This window comes from Nomia melanderi, chromosome 10 (genome assembly GCF_051020985.1).
Source record: "Nomia melanderi isolate GNS246 chromosome 10, iyNomMela1, whole genome shotgun sequence".
Classification (NCBI taxonomy): domain Eukaryota; kingdom Metazoa; phylum Arthropoda; class Insecta; order Hymenoptera; family Halictidae; genus Nomia; species Nomia melanderi.
Window position 1 is genome coordinate 7,442,561 of NC_135008.1, and position 13,417 is coordinate 7,455,977.

At 45.8% G+C, this 13,417-nt stretch overlaps 1 protein-coding gene across 5 annotated transcripts in view; it reads right to left on the reverse strand.

The window, feature by feature from the left end:
- The window catches only part of LOC116429692 (protein expanded), a 120,445-nt gene that overhangs the window by 83,907 nt on the left and 23,121 nt on the right, over nt 1–13,417 (reverse strand). The window lies entirely within an intron of this gene.

Below are 13,417 nucleotides of genomic sequence, written 5' to 3' on the forward strand. Positions count from 1 at the left end.
AACAAACAGAATACGACAGTTATCCCAACGATAGATCAGTAATCTAGAGTTAACCCGATTCCGCCGGGGATTTCGCAAGCAAACACGATCGACGTATCAAACCCCGGCAACCCTTCCCAGCATAGACGAGCTAAATCCATCGCCTATCAGCCTATCGGTGAAAAAGAAGACGCACGATCGCAGAAGCAGGGCGGCAGGCCCAGGCCAGGGCTCCGCAATCACGAAAGAGCCGCTGGCTCGCTCGCTGGCTGGCGCGAGGCCCAATAAAACCGCTCTACTTCGACAAATCGCCTTAATTTCATCGTCAATAAGCCCGAGAAACCCGCGCCAAGTATGCCGCGATCCTCTCCTCCCCGCAACCCTCTCCGCCTATCTCTAACCCCAACCCTCACGCTCCGTCCAAGTCTCTTTCTCTCTCTTCCTGCGGACGCGGCGTGACTGCCGTGGCCACGCACACCACCAGAAACGGAAGGCATGTCTCGTCGGTGGAGGCAAGCGTGCTCGCTTGCTCGCCGGTGTTCGCCGGTTCGCTCGCTCGCTCGCTCGCTCGCGAGTTTAACGAATCCTCGCGGGCATCCGGCGCGGAGGGAAGAGCGAGAGAGGGCTAACAGGCCAGCCGGCCGTCTCGGGGCCCGAGTATTCCAGGTTAATTTTACCGAGCCCTAAGGAGCGCATGCGAAGGACCAGGCGAAGGATAACGCTAGCGGGGCTCATCGGTTGGACGCTGCTCGAAGCGAACGAAGGACGCCCGCATTCCACGCCGCAACCTGGTATAATACGAGGAATTGGCCGAACAGAGACCCGCAGGCCGAGCGACCGGGACCGAACGATCTCCGGGACAGAGACGGACGAACGAGAGACGAGGGAGCGAGATAACGCGATCACCGGTACACATGTGCGCAACGGAGAACGACGAACAAGGGGGGCGGAGGGGGGCACCGACCGAGAAGGGGTTGTCTGCGTCGTCCTTCTCCTTCTTCCCTTCCATCCTCCTTTCTACGCACACTCCCTTTCTCTCTTTCATCCGCTTTCCCTTCGTCATAATCATCCCGCAGCTTTTGCTCTATCTCCTTATTCGTTTCATTCTCGCTTCGCTATCCTCGCCACCGTCCACCGTTTCTTTGTCTTCCCTCGGCCCCCGTTCCTTTTTGCGCGGGGACCGTGCTGCCGGTCTGGACGACGACGCGCGGACGCGAGCTCCGGGAATAGGAAAATCCTGGTGATCTCAAGTGCAGCACCTGCCTTACGCGGCACCCCTCTTGCGACAGGTCGAAATCAACGGAAACTGTGTATCATACACCAGTGGTGGTTAGTGGTAATTGAGCTGCAGCAATGTAATTAGAGTATATACTGTGCAGTACACTGGTATTTGTATAAATTTATAAGCATCAGCGTTGAGTATGTTTATTAGCTGTGGTTCGTAGAGTATAGTGGGCAATGCAGGATGTCGATTGTAGATGAACGCTTAGAAATTTGTGATTCTATGGAAGCTATTACGCATTCGTGTGCATCCGTTGCACTCGGGAATTCGGGGTAACGAGACTTAATGCTATAAACAATTTCTGAAACAACCGGACAGTGTAAATCGGCGCTCTTCCTTCCGGTCGATCGAGTTTCCTCGAAATTTTCCGCTTACGACTAGACTACGAATCTAATGGGTTCGTAGGAAGCCTCTTCCTTCGTTCTTCGCGGAAGACTTCGACAAACGAGACGCGAATTCCCCGTTTAATTCTAGATCCCGGGCGGTTCTACGAACAAAAAAATCCATAAACATCGCAGCGGACTATTTACAAGCGATCAGAGTCGTTCGATTTGAAGTAATCACGACCATCCGTTTCGTGTCCGACTTACGGCGTGTACGAATGGCAGGAATTATCTCGCGCGCGTCAGGATCGGGATCATTAGCTAACACTTTCTCCGATAATGGTCGCGGGACGTCCATGAAACTACTAAATCATACGGAGTCTAAAAGCGCAAGTCGTTCGAGTACTCGCTGCCGATATACTCTGTATATTTTGTTTTCGTCTCTTTTTAACGGAGCTCTTTCTGTTCTCTTTAGCTTCTTCTTCTTCTTCTTCTTCTTCTTCTTCTTCTTCTTCTTCTTCTTCTTCTTCTTCTTCTTCTTCTTCTTCTTCTTCTTCTGCTGTTGTTGCTTCTTCTTCTTCTTCGTGGCCGGTCGTTTTTCTTTCTTTCATGGTGGACTCGCTCGCGCTCTCGAGCGAACCGCGTGCCTCCAGCGGAAGTAAACCACGGGTCCGCGCGCACGCTGCTGCTATCTCCTCCTTGAGAGGCATTCTGCACAGTCTCGGCGGCGTTCTTCCTCCGTAGACCGCGTAACTGGGATTCCTCGTTCTCCGCGAGAGAACCGGCAGGCAGCTGCAACCGCGAGCGCCCGCGACCGGAGAGTAGGTTATCGTCGTTCCCGTCGACGTCCGCCTCGTGGTTTTCACAAGAGAGCCGGGAGGACTCACGGAGGAAATGTTCGTTATAATTTTGTTCGGGCATTCGCAATCGATCACAGAGACGAAGAAAGGTAATGGATTTCTTCACAGTAGAATTGGAACGGGAACATAGACATTGATTGTAATCGATTGCATTGCGATTACTAAGATTATAAATACGTCAGCGTTTCCTTTAAGAATATAAATATATGTAGCAACGAAGAACAGTGAGAATCACTTTTACTAACTGTTTACTAACTAAAGCTCTCGACAAATTTAAAAAGTGTTTTACTCGATTTCGAAATCCATTGTTAATAGCATGATTAGAAACTCGAAGGATGTCTTCGTAATTACAGGGCTGTCCTAGGTAAATGAACGATTTTCATTATTTGACGGTACTAAAACAAAATTCCATCGTCCTTCTTGCGAATAGTTGAATAAGACGTGAAAGAATCGAAAGACGTAATTACATCTACCGGATCTTCTGAATTCTTTCGAGGACTCTGGAGTTTCGTCTAATTCGAAATTAATAACGAAAGATGCCTCGTGAGGGCTAGGCCGAGGGACCGGGATAAAAGAAGCTGAGGACGGTCGGGATAGACGTCGAATGGACGAAGGTAGAGCCGTGCGCGTCGTATTATTCGTAGCTGTCCAGTTAGGTAGAGGAGTCCCCTGATGGGATTATAATGTGAATATAATGGCGAGCTTCCGCGCTACGCAACCCTTTCTACCCCTGCTCCCGTGGCCGACGGCTTAACCTTCCTTCGAAAACCCTTCCACGCCGTCGTCCGAGAGCTTAATCGACCGTCCCGACGATTTTCTGGGGCTTAAACCCCACGATACCGCCTGCCAAACGAGGAAGGAAGAAAAATGAAGGAAACGAGTACGAAAATTGCGATGAGTTTCAGGCTTCAGGCTTCTGTCGTTCAACGGGCGCTAACGTTACAATTATAAAGCGATTAGAAAAATTCTACCTCGATGACTTGGAAAGTTCCGATATGACAGGCTGGGAGAAGATTGTGATAAAATCGGTATTTCGGTAGAAAGTTGTGCAAGGGATGTTTTTCAAGATCGGAAACATAAGATTCAAAGAGCTAAAAGTACCAATGAAAAAGAAGATCTTTGATAACTTACCAACTCTGGCGTTGCAAATATCTACAATTTGATCTATCGTAGATATTCATTCGATGTGGATTATGCTATCTATTCCGAATATAGTCAAAACCAGGAGACTCATGATCTCTATCGAACATTACAACATCACTGGACTCTGAACAACCGCAGTCGCGAAAATTAAAACGTACACACGAAATTTTCAATTTCTAATCTGTCTAGGAACATAAAGGTATTATACACGGTCGATCGGTCAATCCCCAGGGGACGAACGGAAATCACGATCGAAAGGTTACCGTGCGCCGACTCGCGTAAAAAGCGGGGCCCGCGAAAACTGAAAACTCGTCGATTACGCAAGCTAGCCTGCGAACGAGCGACGATAACCCGCGGCGATACTTCTCGACACTTCCTCCTTTTTTCCAGCGATCGGCCGTCGATCGTGACGTAATCCGGCACACCACTGGTTTATAGGTATTTATAATATCCCCGGATGGGCCCCGCGGTGGAATTTTAAATCGCGAATTACCCAGTCGAATTAAGTAATACGTTTCCGTCGAGCGTTTCGCGCGCCGCCGCGCCAACCGAACAGCGAACGGTGTCCCGCCGATAAATTATATCGGCCCCGACAGATCGAGGACCCCCCCGTGGCCAAGCTTAATTACAATACCCGCCGAATATCGCGTTACTTTCCATGTAACGGTGACACTCGCGCATGGACATCCTTTCGGTGTCCCCGATTATTGCTCGAAAATCGCGATCTCTTCACTCTTTTTCTTTCGATCTTCGACGCCCACGCCGAAGTAACAGGGGCCACGTCGCTCGTTAGCGTTCCACGACTTCTTTCCTGACCTCAACTCTATTAGCACTCGAGTAACGAATACTTCACTCAGCTTGTGTGCCCTAAGTAACAGAAAAATGGTGAACAATTTGACTCATTCTTCAAGATCGCTGATTATTCATCATCTCCACCGTATCTAACTCTTTGAATCTCTAGCTACTTGGAAAGTCGGCATTCTTCATAGATCGTCCTCTTAACGCTAAGTTTACGGACAACAATTCTACAGCTAATTCCGTTGTTCCCAGGAAAACGTTCGTTCATCTGGACCTTGAAACTTAAAGGTATAAAAATAGATAAATTAATGAAATAAACATTTACGGAACAGTATTTATAAAATACAATATACATAAAATTCACGTATCCCGGAAAGCTAGTGTCACTGTCTCCTTTCGCACAGAGAAAAAGAGTTAACGGCACTTGTAAAACCGGCGACTCCTATTTCTCGGAAAGGGTATGCTCAGAAAAAATAGTCATTATACATAGGTATGAACAGGATTTTTGTCTGAAACGTTACGTGTCCGAATGGACAAACGCGCCCTTACACGGTCGACGGAATCGTTCGTGTTCGAGCCAGCGCGGGGAAATTTTTCTTTTTTAGGGACATTTGCGGCGCGCCGCGGATCCGGGGCCTTAGCTGCCTCTCCGCGGAAAGCCGAACGGCCCCATTCCGCGCCGGACCCGATTCCATTCCATTCCGATCGAGCCTATCCAATCTATTCCGCGGCCGAGCCGCTCGGCTCTCCCGCGTGCCACGCGGCCGCGTAAGACGTTATGTAAGGCTCGCCGAGCGTGTATATCCGCGTATAAGGCGATCCCGAAGTGTTCCGACGGCCGAAGAATTTTTTTCTTTTCTCTTCATTTACTCCAAGATTAATTGAACCTCGCAGCAGACAGTCTTGGAATTATACGCGAAATTTACGTGAAATATGACAATTATCTTTCGTAGAATACCGCAGGATACGATGAATTAGAAGAATTATCGAAGAAGTTTCGCCTTGTTCGCATTGTTCTTTTGTCTTGAATGTTATAAACGGAGGTTAACCTTCGCTTGGCCATCCGCGGCTTGACATAGTTTATTGTAATGGAATTTGCATTGTACGTAAACTTCGAGAAGGAAATTGAAAGAATGAAAGGACGGAAAGAAATCGTAGGACAAAGGATTAAGGCGTTTAATCCACAACGAATTGTGCACTTTTTTTTAATGTGATAGAGTGTTCGCAGCGCTAAATATGGAGGATGAAAACGCACCGGTTTATATCGGACTATCCTCAACATTGAAACGTTGACGAATAATCACCGTATAATTGAACGAATTGAAATAATTCTCGTGGTGCCATTAATAAATCAAGTGCCTATCATCGATGATCTTCACGGTATTCGACGTGTTAGCGTATAAGGATACGTTGGAAATGCGAAAACAGAGAGACAACCAGGGAGGACTTCAACACCAGAACTACCGAGCGTTTAATACGAGTAACACGTGACTGCCACGCGAGTTTCGAGCGTTTTGTATCGTAATACTTATTCCTTTAAAACAACAGCAAATGGTATTAGAAATAATTATTAACGATTTGGTATCACAATACTCGTAGTACGCTATCATCCAGCTACTTATGTAACCGAATATTTTTATTCGACATCAGTTTCCTTATTGTAATTGCTATCGAACAATTTAGAATCTCCGGTCGTCGGTGACCACCGTGACAGTCAACGTGTTAATATGTAATCTTTATAAAAATCGTAGCAATAGATTGTTTCTCAGTCTCTCCGTGTATTCATTATAGTATTCAAGCGGAACTATTTATTTTTCAAATCATTTCAGATATTTTACACTTTCAACGTATTAAGAATTGGAAGAATATTACGTAAGAAAACTGAAATCTGTCGTTTCGACGGGTAAGGTTGTTCCAGTGTTACGGATTCCTAGATAAGCGTCCGAACGCGTGTTGCCGCGTTCGGCGGCGTGTCAGCTTCAGGGTGAAAAGAAAAAAGGAAGAGGAAGAAGAGGGAAAAAAGGAGAAGAAAGAGAAAAGAAAAGAAGGAAAGCACAAAAGGCTCCGTCTCGTATAATTGACTACAAATTAAAATGATATAAACCGTCGAGATATAATTACCCGAACGACGTGCAATTAATTAAAACCCTCGCGATGCGACCGCGCGTAGCGATGGACGCGAACGGTGCAGCCGCGCCGTCGAGGGCGCAGAGCGGTATTAACAACCTCCCAACGTTTATTGTGCAGCATTAGCATAATTAACGCCGAATAAATATTTAAGCCGAGGATATCTCGGGTACAGGCGTGGAGGGGAGATGGGCGGGAATCCCGGTGCCATAGATGCAAGGTAAAGGAGCACAGGTCGCTCGTTAAATATTGTTTAACACTAGCGCTACCCTCACTAGTCAAAATATCTAGTCTCAGCATCCTTATTTGGCAATTACCGATATCTTGAAAGCGTTAAATATCCGGAATGACTGTAAAAATATATAGTTTCGCTTGAATATTGTAACAAGTATCTAAAGAAACCGACAACAGATCTATTGTTACAATTTTTGCGAAGATTACGTAACAATCGCGTTAAGTGTTCGGTAGTTTCATCAATTTGGGATACACTATTTTATGAATACTGTAACGAGTATCTCAAGAAACCGACAACAGATCTATTATTACAATTTTTGCGAAGATTACGTATCAATCGCGTTAAGTGTTCGGTAATTTCAATAATTTGGAATACATTATTTTATAAACCATAGGATATTAAAAGATTTGTTGAAAATGTTTTCTATTATGTCTGTTGCTTACGTCCAAATGCACTGTTCAATTCACGTGCCGCCTAAATGGAATGCAAAGTAAGGAACATCATATTGTAATGAAGGCTGTGTAATAATGCTAACAATGTTTGGTGTTTGATACTTCTCAAAAACGATTATCATGGTGAAGGTACTGTTAAATATTAAATCGTACTCTCGATTTGTCGAAAGGTTCGCGACGATCTGTTTAATCCTCACTTTTATTAGATCGCGTGGAGAAGTCTGTGTTCGAAAAAAGATTCACGGCCTCGTAATATGATCTCATCGCGGAGAGCATGACGAACACGAGAAACCTGTTGCGAGAGCCGCTGGACTCATCAGACTCGATGTAAATCATTTTGGATCGAAGGAATTTGAAATGGACCGCTCTAGCCTCGACATAGGCCAACTCGGATTCAAGATTGGAAGTTGTTGAACATGGCTTTATCCGTATGAAATTCGTAATTTTTATATTTCTACTTTCAGAATAAAATTTTATACATGATATAACTAATACGGACACAACGAGCAGTCTCTTAAAATAATATTTCAAGAATTCGAACGAAATTTCATTCAAACGAGAATATCCGATTCCTCGAAATTTCTCTTCTCGTTTAAATCATTATAATATCTGAATTACGGGTCATCTAATATATATATATATCTACAATAAACAGCTTCGACGTCTTTCTGACAATTGAACGTCTTCTAATAGCACAATGCAAGGTCTCTTACCGCTTTGCTTGGACATAGGAAAATTGTAACATTTGAAATATAATATTAAACTTTGTATAACGCATCGATATGTGACATATTAAAATAAAATAGCTTTATTTCCTAACCCTTTGCACAATGTATAATGCATCAATACGTGTAATATTGAAATAAAATAACTATCCCTCTTAATTCATGTACGTTTTCTCATTAATTAGTTTCAAAGAACATCGTCTGTATCCCATCAGAAAGTGTTGCATATTTCTAGTGAAAAACTTTCGAGTGCAAAGGGGTTAATTCACGTATGATCGCTCAGCGAGTTAATTTCAAGAAATGTCGTCTGTATTTCACCGGGAAACGTTGAATAGTTCTAGTGGAAAACTTTCGAGTGCAAAGGGTTAATAATCCCCAATATCTTCACGGCAATTCAATATTCTTCAGCAGTTCCCAACATCTATCTTCTTGAAATGTTACCGAGACCAGCCAATTCGCGAAGTTACTTAGCGGATCCTATCTTAGACTCTATTTCGTGTTCCGTTCCGCTCGGACACCGTGTCGACACGCGGTTCGCGGTCATTCTTTATATCGTATTCCTAATGGGGAGACATACGGCGAGCCAAGAAATACCAAAGGTGAAAGGGACGAAAATAAAAGAAAGGAAAAGAAAAGGAAAGAAGGAAAGGCGCGAAAGGTGGTTACTTCATCCATTTTCTGGCGCGACGTGTGTATAGGTGCGCGTCAACGGGAATTTAGTGTAGCGCGCCGAGAGAGTTTAACCTCGTGACGCGCTACAAATGGACTCGCGTAATCTGCGTCAGCGATGGGCCGCGCGCGAGGTGCTCGGGGCCCAGCTTAATGCACTCCCGGGACCGTGCGCGACCGCGCCGGATGGGCCCCATTCATCGTTAAACCCTTCCACGCGATACGCAAAGCGCAATCAGGCCCGTGTATCAAAGCTGAAAGCCTGAAAGTGCCATACAGTACGCGGCAAAAGTATCGCGACGCCGTGCCGGCCGTTTCTAACGCGTCCAACCAACACGAATGGAACTCAAACACTGAATAAGATGAACGGCGTTAAGCGTTTCCAATTAATCTTTTAACGCACGGATTACGGAACGCGTCAAGTTGACGCGTATTGAATTTTCTGAAGATCGTTTGATAAATGTTCGCCAAACGTCGAATTCGAATGATGCGGTTACGCTTACAGGGATTGTAATCGTCTATTTTCAGAGCTTCAGTTTTCAAGATCTAAATAAACGAACGCCAATTTTTATGGGGACGATAGAATGAAGTGTACGTTGAATGTCCGTTAGCAATGGCCGAAAAACGACAAGGGAATCTGCCGGTAAGTCGCGAATTGCGCATTATAGAAACTAGAAACGCCCGTTTCGATGTATCTCTTGCTCGCGAGGTTCGGCTATCTTTTGCATAATTTTGGCGTGCACTGTACCCTTCGCGCGCGTACTTACACAGGCCCGAGCGACGCGGAAAAACAGATTTTATTGCGGTAATTAACGTGATGCGCCTAGATACACGCATCGCGTTCCGACGATACGATACTTCAATTAGCCGGCGTAATGCGCGTCCACTAGTGAAATTAACGAACGAAGCTGTAAGTGCCTCTTAATTACCAGGTATCCACCGAGTCGGCGATACCCGATCCACGGATCCTACTTCCCTGCGAGCCCGCGAAATTTACGATTTTGCGCGGGCACAGGCGCGAGAGATTTGAAAAAGCGATGGCCGTGGAACCGGGAAAATGGCGGAGTTAACCCATTTTGCCCGGTGTACTCGTTTGAATAAAATATTTGTAATAAAACGTTTTAGTAGCAGTGCTTTCTTCAACGCGGCTACGTTCACGTTCTACTCATATAGCTACATATATTTATTAAGTAAACGTTTAGCAATATTTTCAAGGAACTTATATATTATTCTTTGGAGATGACTTCAATAAGAGAAAATCATTTCCTTTAACTTGCTTCTGGGACGAAATCTTTTTCACGATTTGAAGCTGCTTCAATGGTTCCACCTGTACATACATAAGCTAACTTCATAATTTCTCACGAAAAAATGTTCACGATTCCAACAATCGCGGAATAAAATATTTGAAACGAATCATTTTGATCCGTTTAGTAGTCAAACTGTCAACTACATCCAACACGACTTTCCCGAGTCACCATTCAATACCAGCGTAACAAATTATACGTTACGAATATAAAACGCTTATCAAATGAAATTTCGTGGGAATGATTCCGTCGGATGTTACGTTGAATAACGAGGAAGGTCACAAATGAATGACGTCAGGTGGGAAACGACTACAAAGAGACCGGCGGCGCCATTAATTCGAAGTTTCTCAATGTTCGGAGAAGTCAGGTCGGCCGGTCTGTCGGTCGGTTCGGGGTGATCAACTTCGCGAAGTCGAAATTATGATCCGAAAAGCGGGAATCGTTTGGGGAAGGTAAATCTCTCGTCTGCTGTTGCGCGGAGGTGTTCGTTGCGTTGGCACCGGGGCTGTCGATTGGCCGAAGGGAGGTCCAGAATTAAATCGCCGGGGCGAGGTTCCTGAAGCGGGAGAGATAGAGGCAAAGACAAAGATAGAAACCGAGAGGAAGAGAAAGAAAGAGAGTCCGGAGGTCGTAATTATACGGCGGGGGCCCGCTGACTATTTTTGGGCCGCGCGGCCCGCGGGCAACAGTGTTGTTAGTTTGATAGTTCCCGGATACGGCAACCATACGGTTAACGTATAACCGTGTTCAGTTGCTATTCGAATTTAATAACGGAGCGAATCCACGGCCGAGGAGAATTGGACGGGCAGCTCGATGGAGCCACGTTGCGACGGTATCTAATCTGAGGACCGAATTTTGTCGTAACCCTTGCAAGTTGCGTAACATCTACTCCACCAATCGATGGACTGTAAAATCCCCCATTCATCTTCATGGTACACTCTGTGATACTCTCCTCGAACTTCACGTTTATCAGCTTCAATCCCCTACGCAACACATCAACTTCTCGACGGGATTGAATTTTCTCAATGCTTGATTGAGTTCTCCAGCTTCTTCGTCAAACTCAAGAATGTCCTACAAATTTGCCATATACACTCTGTATACCTCTGCCTTCTAACTTCGACAGACTCCACAGTTCTCTATAAGCTTGCCACATACACCCGGTATAGCTTTGTTCTCTAACTTCTTCGACAGACTCCAGTCCCCTATAAGCTCCCCATGCATACCTTCTACAGCTCTGTTCTCTAACGTCTTCAAAAAACTCCAAAGTCCCCTATAAGCTTGCCATGTATACCTTCTACAGCTCTATCCTCTAATTTCTTCAACAGACCCCAAAGTCCCCTATAAGCCTGCCATGTATACCTTCTACAGCTCTATCCTCTAACATCTCCGATAGACCCCAAAGATCGCTGTAAGCTCCGCATGTATACCTTCTACAAAAATCGACTACCCTATTCGACCGCGCTTCACTCCTGCAGACCCCACAGTTCGTGACAATCTCGCGACACGGTCCCCCGTTCCGTGAAAAGACCTCGTCGCGTTCGAACAGCGACCCGGCCGGGCCAGGCCGGGAGGGGCCGTAACGTGGCGAGGGATAAACTTAAAGATCGTCACGTCGCTCGCGTTGCATAAGTCCCGCGTAATGACCGCAGCGGGCCCGTCGCGTAAACCATGTATAAAGGGGAGTTATGCTCGATTATGGCTCGCCGGGCGTGTAAGTGGCGCGCACGAACACGGGCGTGCACACGTGTGCGCGTGTCTGTGTGCGTGCATTACTCGGGGGAAAGGTTTCGCGCGCGTGGGCGTCGCATTCACGCTAAGTAGACACCGATAAATTGACAGATACGATACGAGAGCCACTATAGCGGCCCGTGAACGGGGCTGCGAGGGGAAAGGTGGGAGAGGCAGAGCGGGAAGGGGCGAGGGAGGCGCGGGGCGGGCGAGATAATCGCACCTCGAAGCACGCTGCACCGTACGCGCGCTTGTTAATTAGACCATAGACGCCGGCCGTGGCGTAAACGCGCATTAATCGGTCAGCTCGGGGGAAAGAAGAAAAAAAAAATATGATATCGGCGCAGCTCGGCAGCGAGCCACGTGGAATCGACGCGTAACAGTTTCCATGGTATAAGGCGTTATGGTCTCATTCACCTGAACGGAACGTCGGACTATAATATCGAGGTTTTTTTCGCGTTCGTATACGTTCCCTGTTCACGGAGTGCTTTGTATGATTTTTTGCTGTCTTTTTTATCCCCGTTATTGCGGTGTCGTTAGCTATGCAGCTCTCGCGTCCTGAGTCGATCCTAAAAGCTGAAAGCGCAAAGGAGCAAGGGGAAATCTTCACTCAAGATGGTCACGAAAGTATGGTTGCTACATTTTTTGAAAGAACCGAGGTGGAGCGTTTGACCGACTTCCCTTGCTCTTGTGATTTTCCAGCTTTTAGGATTGACTCAGTGAGAGCTCTACGGTAGAATCATTGGTAATCGAGTTTGTATGAAGTTCTTTCGTGATTCTCCATAATTTTGGAATTCTAGAATTTGTTTTTGACATTGGCGAGGTGTGTGGCAGTGTAGATGATTTCTGATTTTGGAGTGTTATATTGTATGAATTTGCACGTAGAGAAAAAAGAATAATAATAGAAATATGTTGGTAAGAGGCTAATAAAAGTAGAAGGACGATATCAAGCCTCATTAACTTGCCGCGGGCATCGCGTTCTAGAGGTTGAAGAGGCAGTTAGCTCGTTCCTACGCTACATGTTTCATCAACCGCGCTTCGCATCGTCCGAATTTCCTCTACTCCCGATTTCCGGCGGAGCACGTGTCCTGAGGAACTGAGCCCGCGATTTCACGGTTCCCTCGTTACCCGGTTCGCCCGTTTATCGCGCGGACAATCGGAATTTCAATTAGGCGGGTGGACTGGCCGGCGCGATTTCGTGGACGACACTCGTCTCGTAGCGGGATTTCCCTTGGGAATTATAACATTACGATTAGCAAATCGGTTGAAATAGCATACACCTGATTCCTTCCTTTACAATTATTGAAAAGACATGGACGCTTCTTCGAGGAGTTATCGAATAATACGCAAACTGCAATATAAACCATAAACAAAGAGCAATCAATTCGACTGTCGCTGCTTCTACTGTTAACTATGCTTAATTATCAACTTCTAAGCATATTTACCAATATGCTGCGGATTTCTCTGTGCCTACGGAAAACTTAAAACTGTAACATAGCACAGAACGCGCGGAATTCGGAAAAATATCCAAAATATCCAAAGCGTACCGCTTTTCCTGAGGTTTATCGAGAAAACCATTTTCTATCGTAATCCCGTTACTCTAATTACTTTCTTAAACATTTCAATTCGTCTACATGCACAGTATTTAGCAATTCCTCGCTGAACGACCGATAGTCACAGCGCAAGCGTTAATCGTCAATTATACAAAAGCGGAAAGATCCAACGATCAGGTGCGATGGATATATTCGTCGGCTGTACAGAAAGGTTCGAGCAACGGATCGAATAGTTGTTT